The sequence below is a fragment of the Silene latifolia genome, chromosome 9 (assembly GCF_048544455.1).
Source record: "Silene latifolia isolate original U9 population chromosome 9, ASM4854445v1, whole genome shotgun sequence".
Lineage (NCBI taxonomy): Eukaryota > Viridiplantae > Streptophyta > Magnoliopsida > Caryophyllales > Caryophyllaceae > Silene > Silene latifolia.
Genome location: NC_133534.1, coordinates 116,335,317 through 116,355,770, shown reverse-complemented (window position 1 = coordinate 116,355,770; position 20,454 = coordinate 116,335,317).

The following is a 20,454-nucleotide window of genomic DNA, read 5'->3' as shown; positions in this document are numbered from 1 at the left end:
ACCCCAACACCATTGTCACAAGACTGGACATTGGAGGAGGAATTGTCCCGCGTATCGTGAGGACATAAAAGCAGGCCGCGTCACTTCTGTTGGTATGTCATCTTATATTCATATGATTGAGATTAACCATGGAAGTTTCGGAACTTGGGTACTTGATACTGGTTGTGGTTCTCATCTGTGTATTCATTTGCAGGGCCTAAAAAACATCACACCTCTCGGAAAGGGTGATGTGGATCTGCGAGTCGGGAATGGAGCTAAAGTTGCTGCAGTCTCAAAGGGAACATACGTAATCCAACTCCCTAGTGGTTTTGAGTTATATTTATATAATTGTTACTATGTACCCAGTTTGTCTAAGAACATTATTTCTGTTTCCGTACTTGATAAAGACGGTTTTTCATTTACAATAAAGGATAATAGCTGTATTTTCTCTTTCAATGAAATGATTTATGGCAAAGCAGTTTCCAAGAATGGAATTTACATCTTAGATTAAACCACAGATATATTACACGTGAATAATAAGAAATTAAAGGTTGGTGACAAAGATCAAACCTATCTATGGCATTGTCGAATGGGACACATAAATGAAAAACGTGTAAAGAAACTCGTCGAGAATGGGACTATTCCCGCATTCGATTTTTCTGCATTTGGCACGTGTGAATCATGTCTTATCGGCAAAATGACTCGAATTTCCTTCAAAGGTGTTGGAATGCGCGCTAGTGACCTATTAGGACTCATACATACTGATGTATATGGACATATGTCAGTTACCGCTAGAGATGGCTATAGATATTTTATCACTTTCACGGACGATTTGAGTAGATACGGATATGTCTACTTAATGAAGCATAAAAGTGAGTCCTTTGAGAAATTCAAGGAATACCAGAATAAGGTTGAGAACCAACTGGGAAGAAAGGTTAAAGCACTCCGTTCAGATCGGGGTGGCGAATATCTTTCAAATGAGTTTGATCAACACCTTAAAGACTGTGAAATCGTTTTACAGTTAACTCCACCTGGAACACCTCAATTAAATGGTGTGTCCGAACGGAGAAATTGAACCTTACTTGATATGGTTTGATCCATGATGAGTCACACGGTAGTGCCTAATTCATTATGGGTTTTGCTCTTTTGTCAGCTGCTCTTATACTTAACCGAAGTCCGACTAAAGCTGTCGACAAGACTCCATATGAAATGCGGAAGGGAACGGTACCTAACTTGTCCTTTATTCGGGTTTGGGGCTGCGAGGCTTATGTCAAGTGGAGACACGAGGATAAGCTCTTCCCGCGATCGGTCAAGACCTACTTTATTGGTTATCCAAAAGGAATGTTTGGTCATTACTTCTATTCGCCTACCAACATCGAGTTTTTGTTGCGACTAGTGCGACGTTCTTAGAGAAAGAATTTCTTGAGAATAAGTCAAGTAATAGAACCTTCGAGCTGTCGGAGATTCAAGAACCAACAACCGAGGAACAGATGGAGGAAGTTGTTCCTCCAACTGATCATACGGTTAATATTCCTCAGGAACCTAGGAGGTCGGGTAGAGTCTCTAATCCTCCGGACAGATACATTGGTATGGTCGAGGAGAGTGACGTTTTGCTCCTAGAGAGTAATGAACCCGCTACCTATAAAGGTGCCATGACCTGTTCTGACTCAAAGCTATGGCTTGAAGCCATGAAATCCGAGATGGACTCCATGTATGAGAATGACGTATGGGATCTAGTTGATTTACCTAATAAGGTAAAACCTCTACAGTGCAAATGGCTTTACAAAATAAAGCGTTCTATAGACGGGAAACCAAATACCTATAAGGCACGACTAGGGGCAAAAGGTTTCACTCAAGTGCACGGATTGCATTATGATGAAATTTTTGCACCCGTAGTTATGCTGCGTTCCATTCGGATAATCTTAACGATTGCCACTTTTCATGACTATGAAATTTGGCAAATGGATGTGAAAACCGCCTTCTTAATCGGTTATTTGGAGATAGAGTTGTACATGGTACAACCCGAAGGTTTCATAGATCCTGAAAATCCTAAGAAAGTATGCAAGCTTAAGCGTTCCATTTAAGAGTATGGTTTCACTCGATCAGTCGAAGAACCATGCTTATATATCAAGTCGAGTGGGAGCAAGATTGTTTTCTTAATATTGTATGTCGATGACATATTCTTGATTGGGAATGATATTCCTCTCTTGTCTTCGGTTGAAGGATGGTTAAAGAACCATTTCCAGATGAAAGATCTGGGTGAGACACAACGCATATTGGGAATCCGTATCTATCGAGATAGATCACCACGGATGTTATCACTGAGTCAGGAGTCTTATTTGGATAATATTCTTTAAAGGTTCAGCATGACCAACTCCAAGAAGGGGAACCTTCCAATGACTTCTGGGATGCAGTTGAGCAAGTCTCAGTCACCCACGACGCCTGAAGGGATTGAGCGCATGAGTCGTGTTCCTTATGCATCAGCCATATGATCAATCATATATGCCATGATATGCACACGTCCAGACGTGGCATATGCATTGGGTATGACGAGTCGGTACCAAAAGAATCCAGGTGAAACACCCTGGATAGCTGTTAAAAACATCCTTAAGTACCTATGGAGGACTAAGGATTGGGTATTGACTTATGGAGGAGATACTAAGCTATGCGCAATCGGTTACGCAGATGCTAGCTTCCAAACAGACCGAGATGACTCAAAATCTCAGTATGGATTCGTCTTCACTCTTAATGGTGCTGCGGTCAGCTGGAAGAGTTCCAAACAGGATGTTGTAGCAGATTCTACCACTGAATCCGAGTACTATGCCGCTTCGGAAACAGCAAAGGAAGTTATATGGATGCGTCAATTCTTACAAGGACTTACGATTGTTCCTAGTTCGAATGACCCGATCACCATCTATTGTGACAATAGAGGTGCAACAAGTCTAGACATGTACATCGGAAAGCTTACCTGATCCGTGATTGTGTGGAGCAAGAGGAGATAGTGATTGACAAGATAGCTTCGGATGATAACATCGTGGATCCTCTCACTAAACCGTTGAATTATGATAAGCATGAAGGGCACGTTATTTCCAAGGGAATTAAACGTGTTCCTGAGTTGTAGTAGTTGATTATGGATTCGATACATTATCTTTTTCATATACTATTTATAACTTCATCGTTTTATTTCATATTTTGTTTTTCATGTGGATTGTACCGACAACATTGAACGCCACAAAGTGAACTGAATTACATTATATTTGTTTTGGTCCGTAATCGCCTACATGAGCTGATAACTCTGGCTATTATAGGTGGGGCTGATCGATCACAGATACGAGTTATAACGATATCTCGTAGGACAAAAAATTGTGACAACGTAATGGAGTCCTAAATTTTTAATAACATTCGGTGCCAGGTCGTGGATTGGACGTCCATTGTGTTCCTAGAGTCGATTCTTTTGACTATCGACTGTCTCTTGAGATTAAGGCAGTTTTTGGGTGACTTTGGTTTCTTTCTCATGGTCTGCCAAAACAGGAGGCTAAGCAGATTTTTTTTGGGTCATTTCATACTGTGCTTATATCTGCAGGATTCGAGTTGAAGAAAATATCCAACCTTTATCAGGTTTAGTTATTTCTCAGGGCCACTCGAGGAGTTGTAACTGAAATGCATGGCCATGCTCGAATGATGATTCGTTTATCAGTTAAGTTACTCTCTAGTCGGGGAAACCACTCTTGATATTGATCACTTGTAAAATACGACCTTTGTGAATACGGATTTTGCAAATTGTTTTACATTGAGTGGGAGAAATTTTAGGATATGAGAATCGGTTATAGCACATACACTTGTGAGGACAAGTGGGAGATTGTTGGAGCTTGTGTCCTCCACAATTAGTGTGATAACATTTATAAATCTCTTAAAGGTCCACAAGGGTATACTTCGTATTTTATCAGTTGATTAACGATTACCTAGTAACGGTTGACTTACTAGAAAGTTTGACGTTATTATCATACTGATGGCGGTGATCAACTGGTCCCTAAAAGTCACACCTAAAGGATGTGTTTGAGAGATGTGTATGGAAATGTAATCACATTGATGCCTTATATGACTAAAAGGTTAGTCCATGTATTTGACTAAACAGTTAGTCAATGTGTTGATGAGACGATTATTTATTCTAATTAAATAATATTAGCTGAGACGAATTAACTGTCAAGTTCGTAAATTGAATATAAACTGTTATATTTAATTAATGTATATAATGTTACCTTGAACGAATTAAGATGTTAATTCGTAATTAAACGTAGCCAGTTATATTTAATTAGCTAATTATAAATACGCGATATTTATAGTTAAAGTATATATTATACGAGATTGTCATAATAAATTATTACAGACCGGTATTAATAAATCGACTGCAAGCTGTTGTGTGTAGACGTATCAATATGGAATAAAATATATGACGATTTATAATTATACACATTTTATACATTTTTGGAATAACCGAAAATAAGGAGATTTTATCCTAATTTTTGGTTGTTGCCTAAACCGAAAGAAGAGTAAAAAGAGGAAGAAAATATCTTCCTCTAATCACTCATTCCCACGGTTACAAGAGGCCAAAAGGAGATCATTTTCTCCCATTCCAATTTGACCTAATATTCTCTCATCAAACCAAACACAAAAACCCTAATTTAATTAGAGGATTTGGGGATCGATTCTAGCAAGAACAAAAGGGCATTTCTCATATCATCTTGGGTGCAACGATTAGGCGAATATCAATTTTGATATTGTTCTTAGGCCATATTTTCAAGGACCAAAGGTTGATTATTAATCTCTTCTCATTTGTTGATGTTAATTCGTTTGTGACTAGTTATCATTAATATAATTTTATTATAATCCGTAATTTCTTAAAGGAAGTATACCGATATTTCCTACACATCCTGCCAATTGACGACGAGGTGAATGCTTTGGAAAAGGATCCTTCAGACGGAGTGTTTGTGTTTAGTGCTGCCACTATGCTCACTATGTTTCAACAAGTTGAGGAGGCCATAGCCAGCCCTTCTGAGAGAATCACCCGACTCGACGACGCCTACCGTCGACTCATTTTCAATCCACCGCCACCACGCCCAAGGGAGAATTTCCCGAGCATTCAAAACTACCCACCCCAGGATGGATTGCTCCCGCGACCATTCTGGCATAGACTTCAGAAAAATCACCCTCAAAATAACTACCCCCACAAAAATCACCCCCACAAAAACCATCCTCACAAAAATATCCCCCACAAGAACTACCCACCGAGGAATACCCCTCCAAGGTATCCTCGAGACTCCGAAATTAACGGCATATGGAGAGATGATGTTGAGGATGTCTATATCATCCCAGGGAAGGAGAAACGGGCGAAAGAAATCCGACACCTCAACCGGTCCGGACGTCCCTATCAGAATCCGAACAATCCAACGGTCGTTCCAACAACGAATGACCAAATCGTCCCAGAGGTGGACACTCAACCAAAGGCCCCCGATAACTCAATCCTGAAACAGCTCCAGAAAGCAAAAGCCAAAATCTCAATTTGGCAACTGATCGCAACGTCTTTTGAGCATCGACAGACCTTGCTGCAGGCCTTGGGAAAATTAACCGTACCCTCCACCTCTTCCCCAGAAGAAATAGTGGCGCACATGACGAGGGACGCCCCTGATCTGAACAACCCGATCGTCTTCTCCGATGAGAACATCCCTCCGTTCGGAGCCAATCATAACCTGGCCCTGTATATCACCGTACAATGCCTCCAGAAAAATATACCCATGGTCCTCGTGGATGACGGCTCCGCGGTGAATGTCATTCCTCTTAAGACTGCCCATAGGCTGGGTATCAAGGAAGCTGACTTGGTCCTAACGAATCAAGGAGTATCAAGGAAGCTAACGAATCAAGGAAAATTAACCGTACCCTCCACCTCTTCCCCAGAAGAAATAGTGGCGCACATGACGAGGGACGCCCCTGATCTGAACAACCCGATCGTCTTCTCCGATGAGAACATCCCTCCGTTCGGAGCCAATCATAACCTGGCCCTGTATATCACCGTACAATGCCTCCAGAAAAATATACCCATGGTCCTCGTGGATGACGGCTCCGCGGTGAATGTCATTCCTCTTAAGACTGCCCATAGGCTGGGTATCAAGGAAGCTTCTGGGACGTCCCTGGATTCACGCCGTCAAGGCGGTCACCTCAACTCTCCACCAGAAGATTAGAGTCCCCTTCAACGGGAAAACGATCACAATTCCCGCTTCCCCGATCAAGGCAGTCATGAGAAAGGGGATAGCCTCCCAAGCCATTGAGGAGTATGACAACGAAATGTGGGGTTTCCAAGCCATAAACGCCATAATTGATGAATTGACGCCCTCTAATTGTGACCCGTTCACCAACCTCACGGTCAACCGTATCATGATGCGCTAAGGCTATTTCCCGAGTTTGCCGCTCAATCTACTAAAGGACCCATTGCCTCCCTTGAAACATGCTAAGGTCCCCAATATTCCCTTTGGGCTAGGGTACGAACCTACCGACGAAGATATCAGGGAGATGAACCTCCTAATCCGAAAACGCGAGAAGCACGGAGTTATCCTCCGTCCCTACCATCTGACTCTCAACGGATACTTTGTCCCCGAGGGAGAATCCGAGCTCTACCATGGCTTTCCGGAGCCAATCTATGACTCTGTGGCCAGGGCTAGGTACCCGGGAGTGGAGGTCTTCCAGGACTGCTACTTTATCCCCGTTAAAGCCGAAGCTGCATCAACTGAGTCCAAGCCGTCACCATGCCTTGACGGACAAGCTGTCACACTCCTCTTTGGGGAAGGTAACGTCAAACACCTCGACTATGAGGACATCATCAACATCGCCCTGAAGGACAATCAATTTGATCCAACCGCCTTGATCTCCGATACTGACCCGGAGAAAGCTCCACAGGGCTGGAGGAAGATCGTCAAGTGGACCGATCGCCAAGGCCGCATTCTCAAGATAACAACTGGAGAAGGCCCTATGTTCAAGGAGGGAAGTGAAGAAGGATTTGAGTCTGAGTCTGAGTCGGAGTCAGAGTCTGTCGTAGCTCCTAACACTCCTGATGTCCCAGTCAAGGTCCCCTTCCCATTGTTTTATCACAACGTCGTGACTGATTCAGAGGCTACTAGGGTCACCCCCACTCCTATGAAAGGTGATAACCTGGAGCCTGTTCCAGGGGACACTTTCTCTGTTGCGTCGCCTCTGACTGACCACGAGATATCTGTCCTTTCCGAGCTTTTCGCTCGTGTCAACTTAATGAACGCTAAGTTTGCTTATGACTCGTCTCATTTTAACTGCAATGCAATTCTGAATGACTACGAGGAATTTGACTTGAGTGACTACCCACCTCACCTAGCCAAAGAACTTGACAAGCGGGAAACCAGAAACCCCATCATTGAGGAGACCGAACCTATTAACAAAAGAACCGACAATACACCTCAAGAACTTAGGATAGGGACAACCCTGGACCCCTCGGAAAGACAACACATCATTGACCTCCTCCATGAATACAAGGACGTGTTCGCCTGGTCTTACAGAGACATGCCTGGGATTGATAGAGAAATTGCAGAGCACCGGATACCCATTAAACCCGGGGCTAAACCTGTGAAGCAGAAGCTACGCCGAATGCGTCCTGAGTGGGCCCTAAAAATCAAGGAAGAGGTAGATAAACAGTTCAAGGCTGGCTTCATCACAGTGTCTGAATACTCAGATTGGGTGGCCAACATTGTGCCCGTCCCAAAGAAAGACGGAAGAATTCGGGTTTGCGTCGACTTCAGGGATCTGAACAAGGCGAGTCCAAAGGACGACTTCCCTTTCCCACATGTTGATATTCTGGTGGACAACACTGCCGAACATGCTCTCCTATCATTCCTGGACGGGTATGCTGGGTACAACCAGATTAAAATGACTGAGGAAGACATGCACAAGACTGCGTTTACTACACAGTGGGGTACATATTGCTACACGGTCATGCCCTTCGGCCTCATCAACGCCGGGTCTACCTATCAAAGAACCGCTACCACTCTCCTACATGATATGATGCACAAGGAGGTAGAGGTATATGTCGATGACATGATCGTCAAATCGAAAGAACGGGACGGCCACATCAATGCCCTCCGGAAATTCTTCGCTCGTCTGCGGAAGTATAATATGAGACTAAATCCTCAGAAGTGTGCATTCGGGGTCACCTTCGGAAAAATCTTGGGACATGTCGTCAGCAAAAGAGACATTGATATTGATCCAACCAAAATCAAAGCCCTTCAACAAATGCCTCGGCCTAGGAACGGGAAGGAGATTCGGGGATTTCTCGGTCAGGTCCAATACATCAGCCGCTTCATCGCCAAGCTCACTATGATTTGCGAACCAATATTAAAAAAGCTTCGTGCCTCCGATCACACCGATTGGGACGACGACTGTCAGAAGGCCTTGGACAGGATAAAGGAAATCCTATCCAAACCTCCTGTCCTCATGCCACTTCAACCGGGGATTCCTCTATCCCTATACGTGACTGTTACCAACACAGCCATGGGAGCAATGCTAGCACAAACAGTTGGCAACGAAGAACGAGCCATCTACTACATCAGCAAAAAGTTCATCGAGTACGAGACGAGGTATACCCAACTGGAAAAGACATGCCTTGCCCTAGTATGGTCAACAAAAAAATCTGCGGCATTACATGCTCAGCTACACGGTCCACATCTACTCCAAGATGGACCCGGTCAAATACATCTTCGAAAACCCGTACAAAATGGAAGGCTGTCTAGATGGACACTCATGCTGTCCAAGTTTGACCTCAAGTTTGTACCCCTAAAGGTTATCAAGGGAAGAGCAGTCGCCGATTTCCTAGCAGAATATCCCGTCAACGAGGATCCTACGACCGATACATGGTCACTTCCTGACGAAGACATCCTTTGTGCCGACTCCGACGCATGGGACCTCTACTTTGATGGTGCATCTAATCTGAGAAGCTTCAGGGTAGGAATCCTTCTAATTTCACCAGAGGGGGAACACGTTCCGATCTCGGTCATGCTGGACTTTACCGTCACCAACAATGCCGCTGAATATGAAGCATGTCTCATCGGGCTACAAGCCGCCATCACACTTGGCATCAAGAGGCTGAGGGTCCACGGCGATTCCTCACTCATCATCAATCAGGTGTCCGGATCATGGAAAATCCGATCTGACAGCTTAGCTCCCTACCAAGCGAAGATCAGTCAAGAGGCCGAATTCTTCGACCAAGTAGACTACTTCCATCTACCACGAGAGGAAAATCAATTTGCTGATGCCCTGGCGAAACTTGCCGCACTCGTCAACATACCTGACGACATGACATCGATGCCCCTATGTGTCGAGAGAAGGAGCGAGCCAGCTCACGTTTGTGCCATTATCAACGACGAGGAAAGCCATGATGAACCTTGGTACCAAGCCATCCTCAATTACAAAACCAAAAACAAATTCCCTCCCAACTCTGATCAAAGAGGACAAAGAGCCATCCGTTTACTTGCATCACAATTCGTGATAAACCAAAATCAACTCTACAAAAGAACACCCCAAGGAATTTTTCTCCTTTGCATCGACCATCACAAAGCCAAAAAAGTCATGGGAGAGGTTCACGACGGAGAATGTGGTCCTCACATGAGTGCAATGATGCTTACATGGAAAATCATGCGGCTAGGTTACTACTGGACCACCATGGAAGTCGATTGCCATAACTACGTCAAACATTGCCATAATTGCCAAATCTTTGCCAACATACAACACATACCACCATCCCTATACACCATGACATCACCCTGGCCTTTCTCAACCTGGGGCATTGACATCATCGGGAAAGTCAACCCGATAGGCACCAAGGGGCATTGCTTCGTCCTCGTCGCCATCGACTACTTCACCAAATGGGTGGAAGCACAGTCATATGCAGTCTTGACCGCCAAACAAGTACAAGATCAAGCGACATCGATCATCCCCCTACCATCCCCAAACCAATTTTTTTTGGATTTTTGATTTTTTTGAAAATAAACAACAAATGCAAACTGAAAAATTAAACGTGAATGCAAAACAAATGCAGATGCAGACTCAAAAGGATGCAATACCCTCCCCAAACCAAAACGGACAACGCCCTCGTTGTCCTCCAGCATACACCAGCAGAAAAATGGGGGATGGGAGTATACAACTAATAAAATAAAATAAAGGAGACGAAATAAAAAGAGTAAGAGAACATACAAGACACGAACTTCCCCAAACCAGCCAGAAAACTGGGGAAGTGAGTAGACCAGTAGCTACTCGTCGTCGGCACCGCCGTCTCTTAGGTACTCCGACTCAACAAAACGGTCTCCCCAAACCAGCAGCGAACAAGGGGGAGACTCAGTCGTCATCTCCAGCCTGATCCTCCGGACCGGGTACGAACGGAGGGTCACTCTCCTCCTCTCTGGCAGCTCGGTGTCCTGCCTGCTCTGCCCGTAACCGCACCTCTCGTGCTACCGCTGTCTCCTCCGGCTCCTCCTCTGAGTCAGAAGGTAAGGGAGGGTACCCGTCCGCTGGGTATCGGTAGAAGGAAGGATGCGGCCACCCCTCTGGAATCGGTCGCCGGGCTCGGATGTGGAACTCGTAGAGCGGGAATACAGCCAAAGCCATATCCCGTCTCATCTCGCAATGTACCCGCACATATCCGAAAGCACGGCATCACGACGCCCTTGGTCCATGACCTCGGGCGCCTCTAAGACAGGAGGGCGGACAAAATTGGCGGAAAAACCGAACCGAAGGAGGGTCAAGCGGAGGTGGAGTATGAGTCCGTGTGGGTGTAGGGCGAGGCGTGGGGGTCGGTCCGGCTGGGCCCGAGTCGAGCACGAGAGCTAGAAGATGCTCCGGCCTCTCGCTTCCTCTTCTTAGAAGAAGAAGGAGGGGTGAAGGTAAGGTGGTAGGTGGGTGGAGGTGGCCTCGCTCCCTCAGCAGCAGACGAGAGCGGTAAAAGTGGGGGAAGGGTAGAGCACGGCAAGGTAACAGACGTGGAACCACAGATCTTCCACGTCCTCGCGCTCCCCTTCGCCTTTGGGAACCAGGTCAAGTCAGCCATGGCATCCAGGTCAAGGCGAGCCATCTCATCGGGTGCAGTGAGTCCGGGCTCAGTGGGGTAAAGGTGGCGGGCAATCCTAGTCACCAGCCCGCCGCAGACAACTGCGGTCTTGACCCGAGTCCCAATTCCGTTCCAATTCTGAGCTACCAGATAGGCAATGTTTAGAACAAACGGGGTACCGTAGTCAATGTTGAGGTACCCCGCGAGAATCGCTAGCTCAGTGTTGTTCACGTTGTTGGGCTCAGGGCGCCCAAAAATGGTCTCTCCTAACAGACGCAAGTAGTAACGGGGCGCAGGTAAGTGAACATGAGCTCCCTTCCGTGCCTGGAAGGGGGTGTGAGTAAGCGCAGCCCAAAGTGGCTAAAGGAGGTCTCGAGGTGGGGCGGTGGGACCGTCACTAACTAGTCCCAAAACCTGCCCAAACCTGGCCAAAGTCCAGTGGTGCGACTCATTGCGGAGTCGAAAGCGAATGCAGGAACTGGAGTGGTCAGTATGGTAAGAGTCGGTGTCAAAAGAGTAGGAGCTAAAAAACTCGTAAGTAGAGGTACGAATAGTAGCCTCCTGCATGGTAATCAGACCCGACATACCCGTCCCGTTCAACAAACTACAGACCTCCTCATAAATGCCTAAGGTCTCTAGGTCAGCTCGCGCAAGGAAACGGGTGGGGGAGAGAGGGCAACGAAGTAAAGCGGTTAACCGTTTCCGGTGAGCCGCGGAAGTGAAACGTACCGTGGGCATCTTCGGTAGAGGTGTGAGAGCGCCCTCCCCCGTAACAACAGCCTCAGAAGGGCTGGAAGTGATGGCTAACTGGCTAGCCTGCGGATGTGGCCTCGGTGGCACCATACCAGGCTGCGGGAAGCGGGGGATGAATCCGCAGTCCAGCAAAGAGAAAGGCCTGGTAGGAGTAGTGGTAACGGCAGGAACTATAGTGGTTACCAGGGCAGTAGTGGTTACAGCAGGGACCACTGACTCGTTCCCGGACGGGCTGGAGGACGTACTAGTAGAAGGCAAAGAACTCGCGTCCATCCTGCAAAGTATCAAAGGGCACGAATAAGAGAAGATGCTGCTAACCGTGGTTAAAACTACCGCTAACCAACATGTGACAGCAAAAAGAATGGCCCTATTGGTCGAAACAATCGACGTACAGCAATCAAAACCAAACAATTCCTCAAAAATTTCGAAGAGCAGCATGTGAGTGGTGATAATATGATAAAATAATGACCGTTAAAGGCGAATACAGCATGAAAACCAAATATGGGAGCATGTATGACTCCTAGCAGTCGAAGATTGCTACTCACAGCACGGGATTTCCCAACAATTCACATCAAGTAATGGCGATAGGGGACGGTAACGGCAGTTAACAACAGTGATAAGTAAGCATGGACTGAAGTTAAGCAAGCAGGGCAACAGAAGGACCGTCTGACAGTCGACATATTCGACTTACACGAACCCTAATCGCGGAAATCGCGCAAAATTCGAATTAACATGCGAAAACAGTGAGGAATTGCGAAAAGATCATCAATCAAGCTATTTAAGGGCATATAAACACAATTAAATCGAATAAATTCGACTAGACATGGGATTTTCGAACCCTAATTCAAATCACCTCAAGAAATTCGAATTAAATGAAGAGAATATGCAAAGAGTGTGAAAGGAACACTTACTTGATGATGATGATCCTATACAAGCAATTAAACTTCAAATAACAAGCAACAAAGGCGGATTTTTAATCGAAAAACCCGCGAAACCCTAATTCCCTTTGAAAACCGTGAAAACGAACACAAAAGAAGGGGAAAACAAGGGGCTATTGAAGAATTAAGTGCTAGTGAAAGAATGTAGGTGGTGGATTTGATGATTTTGGGCAAAAATTGGGGATTTGGGGGAAAATGGAAATCGCAATTAAGGAGGGTTAGAAGAAATTAGGGATAAAATTAGAAATGAAACGGAAATAAGGAGTTAAGTATAGAAAACTCCCGTCCACTGTTCATTTCACTCGATCGAGTGATTTTAATCACTCGATCGAGGGCTTTTGCTGTCCCCATTGCTCGATCGAGTAAAAATCCTCGCGATCGATCATTTCCTATGTGGCCTTCCTCGATCGAGTAACCAGCAAGCTCGATCGAACCATTTTTCACTCGATCGAGTACAAAAAGTACTCGATCGAGGACTTCCTCGTGTAGACTTCTTTGAATTTCCGTCTTTACTTCCTCGAAATGCGTGACATTTCCCCAAACCTGCGTAAAACATATCCAAACGCATCCCAAATTACCAAAAACGCAGAAAACACAGTCTATAGTCTCAGTCCAAGCTAAAGAAATGTCTAAACTAATTGTCCTAATTAAAAACGTAATAAAGAAATTCAAGAGAAATTCAAACGAATATCTATTACAAATTGTTACACGGGGCATTTCCCCGTTTAATTCCCATCAGCTTTCAGTAGCCCCTTCGTGGGCTTCTGACTGGAGGACGTCACTTCAGCGATACTGACCGTCCTCTTTGATTTCCATGAGCTTGAATTACTGTTTGCAAGAGGAGGAGGAACATAGTTCCAATCTATGTAGGTTCGAACTGCCTTCGTTCTCGCCCCTCTGTCATCTTCTTTGGCATCCTTGGCTCCAGTTTGATTGATAATGGCTGCACCACGTCCCTTGACAGCTCCTTTCTTGCCTTCATCTGTACCTACAGTAAGGAAAACAGACGGATCTTCCTCCTTTTTGCTCTCAGTATGAGGCGGAGGGTTAGCAATAACAGCAATATTTTCCAAATTTTCATCTGGAGTGTCAATAATAGGGTCAACAGAAGAAAGGGCATTGCAAGGCTGAGCTTGCATGGGAGCCCTCCGAACTTGGGTGATGAAAAGTCAGCTCCTCGTCCCCTACCTGAAAGGTCAAAGTCTTCCCCCCGACGTCTATTACTGCACGGGCAGTGGACAAAAATGGTCTCCCTAAAATGATAGGGGTGTGCACATCTTCGGGGATATCTAAGACGACAAAATCAACGGGAATAAAGAACTTCCCGATCTGAACAGGTACGTCTTCTGCTACACCTAGTGGCCGTGATAGACTACGGTCGGCCATCTGGACAGTCATGTTGGTGCAACTCAGCTTTGTCACACCAAGTGTCTTAGCTAGAGACAAAGGTAAAACACTTACGCTAGCGCCTAAATCGCATAGCGCATTATCAATCAATTGCATACCTATATGACAAGGGATCGAAAAACTACCCGGGTCTGATTGCTTAGGAGGTAGCTTATTTTGAAATAGGGCTGACCCCACCTCAGTCAAAGCTACGGTCTCATTATCATTTATAGTCCTCTTACGTGCTAAAATTTCTTTCATAAATTTTAAATAAGAGGGTACCTTGGTCAGCAATTCAGTGAACGGCACGGAAACTTCCAAACTCTTCAAAAGCTCAACAAATTTGCCAAATTGTTGATTAATCTTGGTATTCTGCAGCCGCCTCGGGAAGGGAACCGTAATTGGAATCTCGAGTCCCTTGTTTCTCGCCTCCAAAGTGTCTTCCGGAGCAAGTTCGGTGTCCTTTGGACGCTTCTTACCTCTCGAACGAGGCCTTTCTGGTAATTCCTCGCTTAAACGAGCACTAGCAGGCTCTCGAATAAGCTTCCCGTCATTAATATCACTCGATCGAGCAATGTGCTCACTCGATCGAGCAGTTTCTTCATCAGCTTCAGTCGATCGAGTAAACTTACCACTCGATCGACCGACCTCAGCTTCCTGTTCCTTCGATCGAGCAGAAAGACTACTCGATCGACCAGCTTCTTCACCATTTCCACTCGATCGAGCATCAGACTTCAGTCGATCGAGTAACTCTTGTGTCGTGAGTCCTTTTCTCTTAACAGAACACTGTTCATCATCAGCGACTTCCTCGGTCGATTTCGTACTTCCGGACCTTCATAAGAAAGACCGCTTCTCAACTCTATCAGATGCACCGTCTCATTTGGGTTCTTGTCATTTTGAGTCGGTAGATGACCGGGCTTCCTTGAAGATTGATTTTCAGCCAGTTGGGCAACTTGAGTCTCAAGTGCCTTGAATGCCGTGTCCTTCTGTTGTAATTGCTTTGCAATTGACTGCATCATGGACTTTAACTCACCTATCTCACTCACCCCACTAGATGACGAAGCACCTTGGTTAGGAGGGTTGAAAGACGGAGGCTTCTGATAGCCTTGTTGCTTCTGGTGTGGAGGAATATAGGGCTGCTGCTGCTGATTCGGAGGAACGGTGGGGTTGAGTACGTTCTGGTTACTCCACCTCAAATTGGGGTGGATATTCGGCTCGTAATGAGTGTTGTTTTGCCTGTAATGTTGAAAGGCAGCACATTGCTCATAAGGACTAGGACAATAATCAGCGACATGTCCATCTACCCCACACCTCGTACAGACGAAGGGACCATCTGTCATAGCATTAACATGGTACATTCCTCCCTTGAGAGCTCCCCCTAGTTCGTACTTGTCGAACCTAGCGGTAAGGGCTTCTAATGCGGCCACTGAAGAGGATTCAACGGCTCTCCTTTGGTTTCCTCTTGAATTCCCATATTCAGCCCTATGAGTGGCTAAATCATCTATAATCTTCCACCCTTTGGTGGCTCCCAAGTTGTCAGCAAATCGACCATTGGCTGCAGCATCTAATATAGCCCTCTGATCATCATATAAACCATTGTAAAAATGGTTACATAGGCTCCACTTTTCGAAACCGTGGTGCGGTATGGTCCGCACCGGTTTCTTAAATCGAAGCCATGCCTCGTGGAAGTTCTCGTCAGGCCCTTGTTTGAAACTTGTTATCTGAGCTCTGATGGCGATGGTTCTCGAAGCGGAGAAGTACTTCTTATAAAACGCCAATGCTAGCGAATTCCAATCTATTATGCCGTGAGCAAATCGGTCCAAATCCCTATACCACTCCCTTGCGGATCGCGAGTCGGAAGATGAACATGGTTTCTTTGATCCGATCACCACGCCCGGTGGGAGGAGGTATGGAGCAGCAGTAATCAATGAAAGTCTCCATAAGCTGAGCTGCGTCTTCAGTTGCAGCTCCCCCGAACTGATTTTTCTCGACCATATTGATGTATGCAGGCTTGGGCTCGAACTTCCTAGCATCTCCCGGCAGTTCGAACCCTTTATAGAGATTGTCAGCCGTGGGCTCGGAGTGACTAGCGATGGTTGCTTCCTCAGCCATTTCGGGAAAATCAGGGAAAGTTATAGATTCAAGTGATGAATTGGAAACTGGAGAAGACGGTGGATTGTCTTCGAAAAGCTCGTTCTCGTAAAAGTTACCACGAGAACTAGGCTCTTCCTCTGCCTGTTGCTCTTGAAATAGCCTCCTTTTTACGTGCAGAGATCTCTCAATCTCGGGATCAAAAGGTAGTAGTGGTCCACCTTGCGACCTGCGCATAAGCGGAAACTACAGACAAGATATGAGAATAGTCTAAGGAACGATGTTCCTTAAACTACAAGAAGAATTAAAAATAAACAGCTAGTAATTTGAACAATTGCCTCCCCGGCAACGGCGCCAAAATTTGACACGTCTGTCGCGTACCTGTCAAAAATAAAACCTAACGGTCTCAACTAAAAATGTAGTAGAGGCAGTCGAGTATCGAATCCACAGGGAGGTAACGCAACTACAGCTATCTATTTCGAATCCTATGGTAACAATTGGGGTTGATTAAATTTTTGGTTCTAACTACGGAGCTGAAAGGAAAGAGAAATAAAGCAGAGAGCAGGAAAGTGAATTAAAACTATCAATAAGAGGGGGACATGTCGGGAATTCGGTTCACTACGGTAGTTCAACAACTTAGCAAAGAAATGACTCGGACGAACTAATGCGAGACGGATATTAGAAGGTCCTTTCGGTCCACTTCCCACCCTAAAATACCGCTAACTTAACTTTCGTCCTCATTAGGGTAGTCTACTTTTATAGCGAGCCTATTTAGTCCAATCTTTCGATCCAGGATTAATTGTAGCCAGATTAATGGGTGACATAGAAGCGTGCACTCAACTAGGTCGAGAATTACAGTTATATTGCTATAGTGACAGAGTCTCTTTAATCAATTCGTCCGGTTCATTCACTACGTCGTCATTAATCTACCGCATATCCCCTAATCCCAACATGAAGGGGTTTAGCTACTCATACTCATAATTAATCTAACAGCAGATAATTTCCCAGCAGATGACATAACGAAACAATAATAAAATGCAATGATAGAAATTAGGGCAAGGAAGAACGATAACAAGAACAAGAATTAAAAACAACAAGAAGGTTAATTATTATTAAGAGAGAGAGAGAATTACAATCCAAGCAAATTCCGGCGTAAAGAACCCGTAATTCGAGTGAAGCAATCCAAAAACGAAGGTAACAGTAGAGGGTTTAAGCAACGTAACCAGTTCTACAGTCAAGGATCGTAAAAAGATAGATAAAAGATATATATCCAAGATGACTAATAACCTAGTAAAACATAGGTTAAATAGCCAAAACACAAAGTGTTTATGCGGAAATAATTAAAACACGGACTAATTAAAGCCCATAGTGTCGGAAGTCTCTCGATCGAGTGGGTTAAACCACTCGATCGACCAAGATCTCAGCAGAAACTCCTCGATCGACCAGAAGGGTACTCGATCGAGGACTTGGTCAAATGCAGCTTACTCGATCGAGTAAGGAATAGCTCGATCGAGCCTTGGGGAGCTTAGGGACCACTCGATCGACCACCAAACAGCTCGATAGACCACTTGGGTCTTCAATTCAGCTCACGTCTTCACCCAAATGCCTCGTAATGCGTGCAACGACACTTCCAAGTGCAACATCTCACCCTGGGACAATCCCGTCTCCTCTAAATGCATGCAAAAAGGACGAAAAGGAGTATGGTTCCGCTACTTCCGCGATTATCCCTACAAAAAGGACAAAATACACCAAAGTAGCCAATTCGGGGCAAAATACTATAAAAACAGTATAGAAATGCATAGAAATACGTGCTGAAATAGGCCAAAAAGACTATACATTAGACACGTATCACTGACCCCCAATCATCAGCCATCCTGTCTATGAGCCACAACGAAAAGGACAAACCGGCCACGTCAGCCGCCTCTCCTCCTCTACGGAAGGATCCTCCACCACCGCCTCATGTCCGGCAGCCTCTACAGTCGTCACTCCCCCTCGAGGATCGACTTCCTCCTCCAAGGCCTCAACAACAGACCCCATAGGTCCCAAACGATACCCTGTCATCAAAACAACAAACAAAAAACGTCAGCCGAAATTTCGGCATTACGACGGCATGAAATGGATAAATCCAAACAAAAACAACAACCTGCAATGCAAAACAAGGGCAATCCCGCCCAAAATCCAACCAAACAAAACCATTCACAAAAAACAAACAAAAACGACTCGCCCATCTTTTCAAGCAAAAGACGAGTCAAAAACACAAGAACGACATTTCAAGGCCCCTACAGGGCCCGCCAACAACCCAAAATACATTCCCGACACAATGGGGTATTTTTCTACGGCTCAAAAAGGCAATCCATACGATTATTTGAGCCCAAACCGATCAAAAATTCAAAAACGACCGCAAAAAGGCAAATGTGATTTTATCACGCCTCAAGGTGACCTAAATTACCAATGAGGTCCATTTCAAGGCAAACTGACTCAATTCAAGCCCAAACAGACGCTTATTTTGTCAAACGTAAGACCGTCACAAAAGGCAAAAATCCAATTTTGCCCCCCCAATATCTAACGAAGGTCCATAAGAGGGGAATACGGGTTTTCCCAACTACAATGCAACCCAGTGGGACCCATTATCCAAGCAAATAAACTTGGCATTGCGAAGTGAGACAGTGTCTCACCTTACTCGCGTTTTTCGAGCATAGGGAGCGGAAACGGGGACCAAAATGCAAACTAAAAACACCCCTATACTCCTAAACAGGTTTCTAACCTAATGCAAGCATCAATTTCACTCGAAATGGGCTCAATCAAAAACGCCCGATTCAATTTTTTTAGGGTAAAATTCGCCCTAATTCAATCAAGCTAAAGATCAACAAATTTAAATGGATTCAATACTTACCTTGAGATGACATTGTGGATTATGGCACGAGTGGAAGCTAGCAAAGGTCCTTCAAAGGCGATTTTTGCGGGTTTTTGGGTCGAAAGGAAGAAGACGAGATGATGAATGGTATGCAGCGTCAACTCGCGTCTTTTACAGAAAAAAAAAGGAAGCCCCTTTGATTCGCCAGGTGGCTCGCGCCTCAATCAGGTGCCCACTTGCTTTTTCACCGAAATTTGGGCTTTAGCCCAATTTCCACATAACAAATTCGGATTTTCATTGACGATATGGAAAATCGTCATTTCCTCAAATACAAAAATAGTGAAAATTTAAAATTCGCTATTTTCAAAAATTTCGATCAAACGGCGATCAAAACCGCCAACTTCAAAAATGATAGTGAAATTAAATTCACTATTTTCCTTCAAAAAATTTCAAAAATAATAGCGAAAATTCAAAAACCGCTATTTCTTCAAATTTTAAGGGACCACAATTAAAACCGTCATGCTCAAAATAATAGTTGGAAATTGAATTCCACTATTCTCACCACGCATGTCAACGACGGCACATAAACTGTCACTTCAATTAATAGTGAAGATTCCAAATTCACTATTTCCATCAAATGTCAACGTCGGCACATATACCGTCACTTCAATTAATAGTGAAGATTTCAAATTCACTATTTCCATCAAATGTCAACGGCGGCATATAAACGTCACTTCAAACGTAATAGCAAAATTTAAAATTTGCTATTTCCTTCAAAATTCGAATTCAACGGCGATCGAAACCGCCACTTCAAATTCAAAAAAAAAAAAAAAGAACGACGAATGGTGAAGATTCCAAATTCACTTTTCCTTCCAATACCAGCAGGGGGCTTCCCCGCGGAGCCCGCTCATTTCAAAAACAGTGATAATGAAAAGTCCAAATTCACTATTTCCACGGCGGCATCACGAGTTCGCTACGTTCAAACAAGCCTATTTGATGCGGCTAATCTCGTGGTCCATTAACCGACCGCCCCATGGCTGGCGAGCCTTTGTCCGCAAACATCAAGGATAATCCCGAAGATGCCTCGGGTACATTTCCTTACCATCAGCTGGCGAGCCTCTGTTCGCAACCTTTCAAGGACAGATCCCGAAGTTGCCTCGGGTATATTTCCTTACCACAGTTGGCGAGCCTTTGCCCGCAAACATGCGAAGACATATCCGAAGATGCCTTAGGTATGACTCTTTCTTATGGCTGGCGAGCCTTTGTACATAGTCTAATGGACTTTAAACGACCCGCACGGACAGTCGACAGACTCTAAACTGTTCCCGACGACAGGTCTG